The sequence below is a fragment of the Erinaceus europaeus genome, chromosome 1 (genome assembly GCF_950295315.1).
Source record: "Erinaceus europaeus chromosome 1, mEriEur2.1, whole genome shotgun sequence".
Taxonomy (NCBI): Eukaryota; Metazoa; Chordata; class Mammalia; order Eulipotyphla; family Erinaceidae; genus Erinaceus; species Erinaceus europaeus.
The window spans coordinates 188,821,364-188,835,321 of NC_080162.1; positions in this window are offsets into that span (position 1 = coordinate 188,821,364).

Below are 13,958 nucleotides of genomic sequence, written 5' to 3' on the forward strand. Positions count from 1 at the left end.
TTTGTGATCCATCACCATCGATACAACTGCTTGAAATAATACAGTTTTCATAGAATAACTACCTCAGTGTGTTGAGATTCAAAATGTGTTAGTCAAAAGTTGTTTTCTCACAATGCTAATTTATATTATTTTTTTAATATTTGAGATTTATTTGTTTTATATATATATAAAAAGGAAACACTGACAAAACCATAGGATAAGAGGGGTACAACTCACACAATTTCCATCAGATTCCCATAACTCATCCCCTCCCCTGATGACTTTCTTATTCTTTATCCCTCTGGGAGTATGGACCCAGGGTCATTATGGGATGTGCTTCTGTCATTATGGGATGTGCTTCTGTCATTATGGGATGTGCTTCTGTAATTGCTTTCCCAGTGAACATGGGCATTAATGGGGTTGTCGGTACAGGGAAGTCTGGTTGGCATCATGGTATCATCTGGAACCTAGTGGCTGAAAATAGAGTTAGCATATAAAGCAAAACAAGTTGTTGACTAATCGTGAACCTAGAGGCTGGAATAGTGCAGATGAAGAGCTTTGGGGGTCTCTGTTTTGTAGATAGCTAGTAGTCCTATTTTAGTTATATTTCAAAGGATTTTTTTTTTTTTTTACCCTGAGCCTGAATCTGATATGCAGGTGGATCCAAGTTATTGTCTGGGGAGATGATGCCATGGCTGGAAAAAGGAGCAGAAAGCTGGATCAGGGAAGACAGTAGCTCCTTAATATTGGAAAGGCATATAAATATTGTTGACTCTAAACCCCATCAATTTGATCTGATCTGGGGCCCATATTCAGCTTAGGAGCCTATGTGACTTCTGCATCCCTGTAGATCTGAGCTCACATTCAGTGGTCATAAGTAGGAATGTTCCAAGCTGTCCCAATTTTGGGACCCACCTTCCTTGGGAGCAAAGAGTATATTGTCCATCCTCCCTTCAGAGGATGGAACATTCTCTACCATTGTTAAGCCAAGTTGAGGGCAGGGTCCTACGAGGGCCCACAAAGGGGTCTGTTTTGTTGTTTCTGATAAAGATGACCGGTAACAATAGAGAGAGGGATTTATTCGAGGTCTAGGCCCATCATGTCTGTTTGGGAATCTCAGGACTCCCTGAATATGGCCCAAGTTGATGGGGTGCCTGATAGTGACTAAAGAGTCATCATTAAAGTATGTCAGTCTCTTGCCCTTGTTCAGCTTTTTCAGTTCTTGCTTTGATAAGGTAAGGTCTGAAGTGAGTGAGGGAAGTGTAATAGGAAGTAAGTAAGGAGGGTGTCTAAGTTTAAGTAGACCCTATTTCATTATGAACTTTATACTGACTCACTGAAGACTATTGTGTACTTTTGCTTTCAGGTATATATTTTGCCCTAATTTATGGACACATGTGAACATATGCTCTATCTCATAGGACCGGGTCTATATCTAGGTTTTGGGACTTGGTTAGGAAGTGAACCACCTGGAATGGAATTAGAGAATCATATGAACAGAAAGGTCTCACCTGAGTAATGAAGCTGAAGGGTTGACATTCCACACCTGATATCTCTGGATATTTTCTCAAGGTAGTACTTGTTGCACTGATTAGTTTAGGATCAGTGGATGCAATATCATTTGGTAGGAATTGAGAGAAGCATGCAGGAAAGTGAGCCCCACCCTACAGGTTCCAGGACTAGGAGAAATATAGGCTCTATAGAGGAAGCAAGAAGTTCTTGCTATCTTAGGGTTTAAGAAGGAAACAGATAGTTATTGCTATAATCATATGATTTGGCAATTAGGTTAACTTTGAAAAGTCCCTTTGTTAGGATTTGCTGTATCATACACAACATCACCATAATTTATGTCCTTTGACATTATTTGTATATAGTTGTGCCACCGGTTGCTTCTGTTCTCCCTGGTCTAAGCTATTAAGAGAGTCAACATATCAAAGACTCAGCCTATGGTGTGTACATTAAAAAGTTTGAGACATTCAATCAATTTTTCCTGTTTCATATTAATTAAATCATGATCGATATGACTACAAATTAATAGGGTGAAGAACTGTGAAAATGTCCATAAGGTCTATTCTGTCTATCTCTTCATTTAATTATCTTGTTTCTTTGTTGATTCTCTGCTTCACTGATCTGTCTGAGTGTGATAGTGGGGTGTTAAAGTCTCCCACTATTATTGTATTACTACTGATTGTATTTTTGTAGTTCTTTCAGTAGGTGTTTGATGTATTTAGATAGGCCCTCATTGGATGCATAGGTGTTAATAATTGTCAAATATTTTTGGTTGGTTGATTCTCTAATCATTATGTAATGGCCTTGCCTATCTTTTATTACTTTATATAGTTTAAAGTCTATGGTGTCAAAAATGAGAATGGCTGTTCGTGCCTCTTTTTTTTTTTCTTTTGTGCCTGTATGATAGTTTTCCATCCTTTCACTTTAAGTCTGTGTTTGTCTTGTTGGGTCAGGATTCTTGCAAGCAGCATATGTTGGGCTGTGTTTTCTGATCCATCCTCCCACTCTGTGCCTTTTAATGAGTGATTTTAAGCCATTGACATTTATTGATATTGTGGATTTAATGTATTGTAATGCCATCTATCAACAATTTTTTATATATATATGGCAAGTATTATGGTGATGTTCTTGTTTATAAGAGGTCTTTTAGAACCTCTTTCATGGCAGGCTTGATGATGGTTATCTCCTTTTACTGTTGTCTGTCTGAGAAGGTTTTGATTCCTCTATCTAGTTTGAATGAAAGTCTAGCAGGATATATTATCCTTGGTTAAAACCCTTTTTCATTGAGGGCTTGATAGATATCTTGCCATTCTCTTCTGACTTTTAGAGTTTGAGTGGAGACGTCTGCTCATAGTCATGGGTTTCCTCCTGTATATGACTTTTTGTTTTTCTCTTGCAGCCTTTAGGATCCTTTATTTATCCTTACTTCTTTTGATTGTAACCATGATGTGTCTTGGTGTTTTCAAGTCTGGACTGATTCTGTTTGGGACTCTCTGAGCTCTTGGATGTTAATGTCCTTTCTGTTGTTTAGGTCTTGGAAGTTTTCTTCTATTATTTCCTCTAGAATCTTTACTTCCTCTTCCTCTCTTTCTCCCTCTGGTAGGCCAATTATATGAATGTTACTTCTTTTAAGATCATCCCATATGTCTCTGTTGTTGTTTTCAGTGTCTCTCAATCTCTTTTTGAGCTCTTTTACCTCTTTCTTAGTTTTCTCTAGCTCATCCTCTGTCTGGCTAATACTGTTTTCTTCTTCTGTTAATCTACTTTCCCTTCCCTTAGCTTCTTTCTTCAGTTCAGTTATATCACTAGCTTGTTCTGCTAATTGGCCTTTTAGCTCATCTATTTCAGCTGTCAGTTCTCTAATTACCTCAAGGTAGCTAGTATTATCCTTAGGGTCTCATCTGTTGTTTCCCTAATTCTGATAGCCCTTTCCTCCATAATTGTCTTCATTTCTGTGATTATTAGGTTTACTATTGCTTGCATAATTTTCTTATCTATAGTTAATTCTGACTGATTTGGGGTTTCTTCTGAGCTCCTGTCCTGATTCATTGTGGTAGCACTTTTATTTGCTCTTGATTTAACCCTTTTTTATTGATATGTTTTTTTATTTTTCTGTTCTTTTATTCTTCAATTGTTGTGTTTTGAATACTAGCCATGCTATACTAAAGAATTTTCACAAATACAGTCACAAACCTCAGAAATTATAACAATAGCAACGAAGCAAGGATTGATGCAATTCAACCAACACCAGTTAGCCAAATAACACCTCGAGTTCAAGATAAAATAGAAAAAGAAACCCCAAAGAAAAAGAAAGAGAAAGGTAAAAAGGGAAAGAAAGAGTAGACAGTTAAGCAAATCTACTGTCCACTATAAGTTCTAGGGATAGCAAGAGGAGAAAGCAAAGTAGAAAAGAGACACACACACACACACACAGTTCACTCTGAGTCAGATTTCTTCCACAGAATAATTCACAAATGAGTGTCAGTGAATTCAGAAAGCAAAAGAAGTAAGAAAAGAAGAATAAAGAAAGAAAAAAAGAGAGCAGTGAAAGTAAAGGGGTTTGTTTGTTTTTTTGAATTAGCTAGAAGGAGAGAAGAAGGAGGGTGGAGGGAAGAGGAAAAGAGAAACAATTTCCTCTTACAATGGATAGGACACCCAGTCACCTATCAATGTAAAAGGCAACAGCAGTTAATTTTGGTCAACCTGAAGAGGAGGCAAAAGGGACACACTTATATAATAGTAATAATAAAATAAAATAGAGTAAAAAACCTTGTAGGTGTGCAGCTTGGACCACTCCAGATTGACTGCATGAGCCTGAGCAAAAACAACCAATTAGAAGGAGTAACAAAAACAAACAAACAAAAAACCTCCAGGTAGTCTTTCCCAGGCAGGCATGAGGCTCTGATTGGTCAGGTATTTTGTCACTCCAATAAAGCTCCAGTCACCTTAAAAGAGAGAGAGAGAGAGAAAGAGAGAGAGAGAGAGAGAAAAGAAAAAAAAAGAAAAAGGCTTAGAATGACACCCCTGCTGAGCCAGGAATTTGGTAAAGAAAACAGCTCCACAGGAAGCCTGCTAGGAGCAGCTGGCCAGCCTGTGGGGCTGGTTCTGGGATGGGAGTCAGGATGAGTTCAGAAATAGTGAAGCCAAAGAGTTTTCTTTCTTTCTTTGTCTGTTTGTTCTCTGTTTGCCAGCCCAAGAGTGGGTTATAGAAGTCACCCTGACCACTCCTTATTCACCCTTTCACAGATGTTTCAGTTATCCTACCCTTTCCAGATAATCCCAGGTTGTAAGCCACTTTGGGCAGGGGGGGGGTTTCAAGCCAGGTGTTGTTTCCAAGTCGCCATCTTGGCTCTGCCCTCATTAATTTATATTTCTTATTTATTTATTTATTCCCTTTTGTTGCCCTTGTTGTTTTATTGTTGTAGCCATTATTGTTGTCATTGTTGTTGGGTAGAACAGATAGAAATGCAGAGAAGAGGGGAAGACAAAGAAGGAGACAGAAAGATAGACACCTGCAGATCTGCTTCACCACCTGTGAAGAGACTCCCCTGCAGGTGGGGAGCCAGGGGCTCGAACTGGGATCCTTTCGTTGGTCCCTTGCGCTTTGCACCATGTGAGCTTAACCCGCTGCACTACCACCCAACTCCCAATTTATATTTTTATCTGCTTTGTGGCAGTAGTCTTTTTGTATATTTGGCCATTTTTCTTCCCTATTTTCTTTTCAAAATTTTAAATACATTTATTAAATATATATAAGTATATAATATATACACACATATTTATATATTACCTCCAGGGTTATTGCTGGGGCTCAGTGCTGGCACTACAAACTGCTCCTAGCAGCCATTTTTTCCATTTTATTGGGTAGGACAAAGAGAAATTGAAAGAGGAGGGTGAAGTAGAGAGGAAGAGAAAGATAGACACCTGTAGACCAGCTTCCTGGCCCCAATCTTTCATGTTTTTTTTAATATATAACTGTTCTATATACTAAATATATAGTATTTAAGTGCATATGAAAACAGTATTTGGTCACAACTTTATAGAATTATTGTGATTCACATATCACATTAGGGGCTGGGTGGTGGTGCTCCTGGTTGAACACACATGTTGCAATGTGTAAGGACCTGGGTTCAAGTTACTGGTCCCCACCTTTAGGGGGAAAGCTTCACGAGTGGTGAAGCAGGGCTGCAGATGTCTCTCTGTCTCTCTCCCTCTTTATCACCCCCTTCCCTCTCAATTTCTGGCTGTTTATATCCAATAACTAAAAAATTTTTTTAAAAAAGAGACTTTGTAAAAAATATATTACAGGGCAGGGGAGATAGCACAATGGTTATGCAAACAGACTCTCATGCCTGAGGCTCCTAAATCCCAGGTTCAATCCCCCACACCACTATAAGCCAGAACTGAGTAGTGCTCTGGTGTTTCTCTCTGTATCTCTCTCTCTGCATTAATCTCAAAAATAAAATAAATAAAATATTTAAAAATACATATATATATATTACAATAGAAAGTACTTAATTTTTTGTTCTGGAACTTTCTTCTACTACGTGTCCAGTGCTTTAGAGAATAGGGGAAATTCTAAGGAGGAAATGCATGAAAAGTAATTGCTATTCTTGCACAGTGTGCCTTACCTCCTTTGCATGGTCATCAACAATATAATGTAAGCAAGTAGCCTTTATACCTTCCTCTTCTCAACCACATTTGGCAGGATTCTGAATTTCAACTGATGACAATCAGCCAGGTTAGCAGAAATATATCCTTAAGTAGTTTTCCCAAATTACTACTGGAAGACTTGTGTGAAGCTGACTTTCATCGCCTTCATGATGTTACTCCTGCTCTAGAAGACTGGAAGGCTGTTTCCAGAAACCATGAAAGATGTGTAAGGTAAAGTTTAAATTCATATAACGTTGCTGATTATTTTCACTTTGTCATTTTATGTCTGGAGGGCAATAATCTTATTACACTATTTTCTGTCTTTCTAAACACCTTACCCTACCAACTTATAAATTTACTTTTCACTTTTTTAAAAAAAATAATAATTATCTCTATTTTATTTGTTGGATAGAGACAGAAATCTAGAGGGATGGGGATGAGAGAGAGGGGGGGGGCACCTGTAACATTGCTTTACCACTTGAAAAGCTTTCCCCCTGCAGGTGGGGACTGAGGGTTTGAACCTGGGTTTTGTGCATTGTATCATGTGCACTCAACCAGGTGCATGACCACTCGCTCCCATAAATTTACTTTTCTACAACTAGAAAGGGAATATATCCAAGTGAATAAGCTGTTCTTACACAGTGGGTATTCGTTGGTATGTAAACAAATTCAGGGCCATGGAGGAAGAGTCACTTTCTGTGGCATGTTCACAAGATCAATATAGGTACTGAGGACCTACTGGCTTGCTATACGGAATGAGGCCAGTAGGTCTGACTCACCTGCAGAGCTAGTCTTGCCCAAGAGCGCACCTTCCCAGGCTGACCACACTCATAACAGTGGGAAATAAAGACCTAAACAAGTTAACTCAGCAAGTGGACACTCTATTCATGATCTACAATTCAGGGTTTCCAATAAGTTAGCTAAGATTCTGTTCATCATATGTCATAATTACACATAAGCCTATATCCACTTCCTCCAACTTTTCAAAGGTGTCCTACTCTAATAAATACTACAAAGAAGTAAAGAGCTTGAAGTGCAGAACTTGAGAAAGAAGTAGTCCAGGAGCAGAATATGCCTCTCTCAAGTTATATCCTTCAACAAACAATAAGTAGATCTTGAGGAGGAAAGAAAAGGGAAGCTTAAAGATGTGTCAGGAGGGGGGCGGAGCCAAGATGGTGGCTTGGAGACAACACCTGGTGTGAGCTCCAAAAAGAAGCAGCTTTCAACCTGAGATTCTAGGGAGAGGCCACCAGCTTCCAGATGCTACCATGATGCCAACTGGACTTCCCTGGACAGACGACCTCACCAACGTGGCCCAGAGCCCCGCCCCACTAGGGAGAGAGACAGGCTGGGAGTTTGGATTGACCTGTCAATGTCCATGTTCATTGGGGAAGCAATCACAGAAGTCAGACCTTACACCTTCTGCATCCCATAATGACCCTGGGTCCATACTTCCAGAGGGATACAGAATAGGAACGCTTTCAAGGGAGGGGAGGGGATATGAAATTCTGGTGGTGGGAATTGTGTGGAGTTGTACACCTCTTTTCCTATGGTATTTGTCAGTGTTTATTTTTTATAAACAAAAAATTTTTTAAATGTATGTCAGACAAAATATTTAAATTGGATGAAGCTACTCAGAAATTTTAATCATAAGTGACATACAAATTCTAAGATTTGTGTTAAGATATTATTTAAAAAGCTAAAAGGATTTTACAACAGCACTGCTAGAGGCAGTGACTGAGAGAGAAAAAATTCATTTACTGGTTGCACCACACTGAATATTCCTTTCCAAAAAAATATATATATGCTGGGCTAGCGTGGGGGGCGTGGCTCACACTTCTCAGGTTAAGCCCTGCCAGGCTCTACCACATCCTCACAATTTCCCAACATATATATATATATATATATATATATATATATATATATATACACATTTTTGTAAATATGTGTGTCAGATGGAGACAAATTTTCCTTTTACTGATCCAGTAGCAAAGGAGTAGACTTCCTGTATCATACTTGTATAGTTTTATATGAAAACTATATTGAGAAATAAGACAGGGACATACCTTGGGACAGAAATTACAATATAGGGGTTGGGCGGTGGTGCAGTGGGTTAAGCACATGTGGCGCAAAGCACAAGGACCAGCATAAGGATCCCGGTTCAAGTCCCCGGCTCCCCACCTGCAGGGCAGTCGCTTCACAGGCGGTGAAGCAGGTCTTCAGGTGTCTATCATTCTCTCCCCCTCTGTCTTCCCCTCCTCTCTCCATTTCTCTCTGTCCTATCCAACAACGAACAACATCAACAATGACAGTAATAGTAACCACAACGAGGCTACAACAACAAGGGCAACAAAAGGGGGAAAAAATGGCCTCCCGGAGTGGTGGATTCATGGTGCAGGCACCAAGCCCAGCAATAACCCTGGAGGAAAAGAAAGAAAGAAAGAAAGAAAGAAAGAAAGAAAGAAAGAAAGAAAGAGAGAGAGAAAGAAAGATTATAATATAGACACTTGAAGTCATTAAGGTGACTTTATGCAGCTGACTAAGAGATATGAGAATGAAGTCATCACAGTTGGCTAAAATTAATTGCCAGACCTTCTACCTTCTGCAACCCTCAATGACCCTGGGTCCATGCTCCCAGAGGGCTAGAGAATGGGAAAGCTATCATGGGAGGGGGTGGGTTATGGAGATTGGGTGGTGGGAATTGTGTGGAGTTGTACCCCTCCTACCTTATGTTTTTGTTCATTAATCCTTTCTTAAATAAAAAAATTTTTTTTTAATTAATTGTCCTTTCATATATGGACAAATTGTGTTCATTGATCCTTTTTCATTGCAGCTTTTTTAAATAGCACTCACTGTAAAATTCATTATTATTATATATTACAGCAACTCTATACTAATCACATATAACCTGGATATCACTCAGGTTACTAGACATTTGGAAGCTCATATTTTTTAAATGCTCTCTCCATCTGCTCCTTTTTCTATCACATTACAAACCTGTTTTCTTTAAGCTCTACATTCTTTTTAAATTTCTTTATTCAGGCATTAATGGACAGTAAAATACAATGGTTTGTACATGCACAACATTTCCGTTTTCCACATAACAATTCAACCCCCACTAGGCCCTCCTCTGCCATCACGTTCCAGGACCTGAGCGTTCCCCCATATTCCAGAGTCTTTTACTTTGGTGGAAGACACCAACTCTAGTCCAAGTTCTGAAGCTCTATATTCTTACACAAGTGTTCTAATGTCCCAGTTTCCATTCTTGGTGAACTGTACCTGGAGACCATTTCAGAATCTGCTTACGTTCATGTATAGAAACAAAGACAGCAGAAAGTAATATGCAATTAGTTCTAATTAGCAAATATAATTCCCCATAGGAAATCCAGGTAGTGGTCAAACCTGCCTTTTGAAGTATGAGTATACCCAAATAAACTTGTAGTTCTGTCAGGGAAAATAAAGACCCAAGATGAGCATGACGTCTATTCATAGAGTATCAGTTTTACTCATGATAGCAGATGAAGTCAGAAATTCAATTGTGGGTTCATGAGTCCTGAGGAATCAGAAACATATGACAGCTGTGTTTCAGTATTAATTTCTTGATTTTAATGATTGTATTGGGGTTGTATAGGGTCATGTTACTGTAGGAAAGAGACCCTTGTGTGTTTGGTTGTTAAATATCTTTCAAATTGTTAAGGGAAAAGGGTATATTTTGTGCTCTATTTATAATTTTCATAATTGCTTCAAAATACTATAAATGTTCTATATTCACATGCATTTAGACACATACATAGTGTATATACATATGCATATACATACTTATATGCATACACTTAGACACAAAAATGCAAAATTATCAAGAAAATAAATCATTAAAATTACTAGGCATTAGAGAAGAAAAGATTATTCAATTACCAAGCACTGGAACTTATGCAACTATAGGATTTTGTATCTTTAATAATGATTGAGGGGTAGACAATCAATGAAATAGAAACAATCACAATAGAAGCCTTCCATATACACTGTTTCCTTAGCTTCGCTATTAATTAATTGGTTAAAATTTTTATAGAGAAAGAGAGGGAAGATAAAGAGGGAGAGAGAAGGAGAAACACTTGCAGCACTGCTTCACCACTTCTTAAACTTTCCTCCTGCAGCTGGGGATTGGGAATTTGAACCTGAGTCCCTGTGTGTAGTAACTGTGGTAACACGTGCTCCACGGAGTGTGCCCTCTAGGTGCTCCACAGAGTGTGTCCTCTAGCTCCTACTAATTTAGTTATTATCCCTAAAGTTAAAAAATCAATTGCTTGGGAGCTGAGTGGTGACACACCTGGTTAAGTACAAATATTACCATGCACAAAGGTATGGGTTCAAGCCCTTGGCCCTTGCATGCAGTGGAAAAGCTTCATAAGCAATGAAGCATTGCTACAATGCTGTCTCTCTCTCTCTCTTCCTTTTTTTTAAACTTTATTTATTTATTTGTTACTGGATAGAGACAGAGAGAAATTGAGAGAGAAGGGGGAGATAGGAAGAGAGACAGAGAGACACCTGTAGACCTGCTTCACCTCTTGTGAAGTGACTCCCCTGCAGGTGGGGAGCCAGGGGCTTGAACCAGGATCCTGACCAGTCCTTGTGCTTTGTTCCACGTGCGCTTAACCCGCTGTGCTACTGCCCGACTCCCATTCCTCTTCCTTTTCTATTTCTTTTTGTCCTATTAACTGTATAAATAAATAAAATTAAATGAAATATTAAGATAAAACGTAATTGCTTATAGGAGGGGAGACTAGAAATGGGATTTTTAAATAATAATTTAATTGAGGTCTAATTTACACATCAAAGATTCACTTTTTCAACATGTGCGTCTCATTTGTTTTTAGTAAGCTCACAGAGTTATACAATGTTGCCACCATTTAATTTTAGACCCCCTGAGAGAAACCTCATTAGTAGATACTCTCCATTTCCTTCTTCGGTCTTTAAAGGGATCACTTCTGGTGGAGTTATTATACTTTTTGGTAAGTATTAACATGATAGAAGTACCAGATAATAGGTTATAAAATCCTGTGGAGTGATGTTTGCCTGACACTTCTTGGATATTTCTGAAATAAGGCTACAGAATACAGAATTATGTTTTCTACCCCAAAGTTTGTATTACCTAGCAAAATAGCATTTAATCAGTGATTTCTTTTCTTTCTGATGTAATCCTTTTTCATTCTATAAATATCTTCACTGGGAGCGGGGCTGTAGCACAGTGGGTTAAGCGCATGTGGCGCAAAGCGCAAGGACCTGCATAAGGATCCCGGTTCCAGCCCCCCGGCTCCCCACCTCCAAGGGAGTCGCTTCACAGGTTGTGAAGCAGGTCTGCAGGTATCCGTCTTTCTCTCCCCCTCTGTGTCGTCCTCTCCTCTCTCCATTTCTCTCTATCCTCTCTAACAACGACATCAATAACAACAATAATAACTACAATACAAAACAACAAGGGCAACAAAAGTTAAATATATATATATCTTCACTTTCCCTTCACTTCCAGGTACTTCATTACTCCCTGGACCCCAGCCACCTAATCCTTCATTGCAAACCTTGTCTCAGTTTTATCTTCCTTCCTTAGAATATCCCATGCTATGAAATGGCAGGTAATCCTTACTTACATGTTGTGCAACTAATGCTTCTGGTAAGTGAAGCAAGGTGAATGTTAGAAAAATTAAAAACAAATGGCATGTAGTTGCATTTTGTAAACAGGAGTCAGAAATTAAAAATTTCAGGCTCTAGGGGCAGAATTTTATTTCCAGTCAAGGAGGCATGCATAGGTAGGTTCACAGTATCTTTACAGACATGAATACTTGATACAAGTAGCTAATTTACATGAATGTTGTTAGTAATGCTAATCATTTCATTTACATTTTCTTTTAACATAACAGCAGGACAGAGCAAGAGTTTCAAGCACTGTGCTAATTTACTTCTGTTATACAAATGGTTATGCAGAAAGACTCCAGTGCCTAAGGCACCAAAGGTGCCAGATTCAATCCCCTCCAACACCATAAACTGAGACTGAGCAGTTCTCTGGTAGAGGGGGGAAAATCAATCAACCAAGCCAATCGATCAAAGAGAATGAAGACCATGAGATTGATAACTGCAAAACTAGAGATCCAGGGACACAGACAAATTCCAACACTTCCATTAAGGAGCTCTTTCATGAATTATAGAAATCCAAACTATACAAATTAGTGTGAAAATATTTTAGGGTCTGGGATATAGCATAATGGTTACGCAAAAGACTTTTACGCCTGAGACTCAAGGTTCCAGGTTCAACCCCCTGGATCACTGTAAGACAGAACTGAGCAGTGCTCTGCTCACTCTATCTTTCTCTCTGTATCTCTCTCTCTCTCTCTCTCATTGAAATAAAGTATTTAGAATAAAGATTTTAAGGGAACCAGGTGGCAGCATACCTGGTTAGGTCCTTACTGAGGTTCATGTCCCTGGTCCTCCCCTGCAGGGGTTAAGCTTCACCAATGGTGAAACAGGGCTGCAAGTCTCTCTCTCTCTCTCTCTCTCTCTCTCTCTCTCTCTCACTATCTACCTCCTCTCATTCTCTCTCTGTTTCTATCCAATAATAAAAAAGAGAGGAGATAAAAAAATATTTTAAAAAGAAATGGAGAGAGGATGGGAAGACAGAGAGGGGGAGAGAAAGACACCTGTAGACCTGCTTCACCGCCTGTGAAGCGACTCCCCTGCAGGTGGGGAGCTGGTGGCTTGAACTGGGATCCTTATGCCAGTCCTTGAGCTTTGTGCCACATTCGCTTAACCCACTGCGCTATGGTCCGACCCCCAACAAACAAATTCTATTCCAAACCACCGGAAAGTCATGGACACAATCAAGTATGACTTAACTTGCCAGTACATTTAAAAGTGAAGTATAGCCATTGATACCTCATGATTAACTCTTTAAAATAACATTTCTTAAATCAGAGTTTATGACTATCGCCCTTGTAAGAACCAATGATGTAGGACAACAGTTATTATAATAGTCACCTGATTTTTTTTCTAATTGACAGAGGTCCAAATTTTCACAAAAGTAAAGGGCATCTAAATAAAATAAATAACCTTTAAGAAGAATTAATTAAAAAAAAATAAAGACAACAAAAGAGTATGGTCAAAATTCAGAAAAATCTAAGTAATTTCCTTTATACCTCTCACTTTCCATATTCCTTTTCCCCTGTAACCAAGCATTCTGGGGTTTGCATTTTGCTTTTAAGTCAGGAAAAGTTCTGGGCTGGTAAAACAACTCACTTAGATAGTGTGCTGTTCTGCAACTCTGCTACACATGCAACATAAAATTCAAGCATGGCCCCCATGCATTGAAAGAAGTTTTGATATTCTATCTCTCTCCCTCTCTCATCTCTCTCTCTCTCTCTCTCTCTCTCTCTCTCTCTCTCTCCTCTTTCTTTGCCTCTTTGTCTCTAGCTAAATTAAAAAAAAAAGATTAATTAAATTTTGGGGACTGGCAGTGGTACACACGATTGAGCACACACAATACCATGTGCAATGACCCATGTTGGAACCTTCACTGCCCACCTGTGGGGGGAAGCTGATCTGCAGGTGTTTATCTTCCTTCCTTCCTTCCTTCCTTCCTTCCTTCTTTCCTTTCTTTCTCCTTCTTTATCCTCCCCTCCCCTCTTAATTTGTCTCTGTCCCACCAAATAAAATATTTAGAAAGAAAAAACAAACATTCAAAAATGAATGAACATTTTCATAAATATATGAGTATGCTAGCAATGATTTAAAATATAGACTAATGTGTATAATCATGCAAATTACATAGGAGT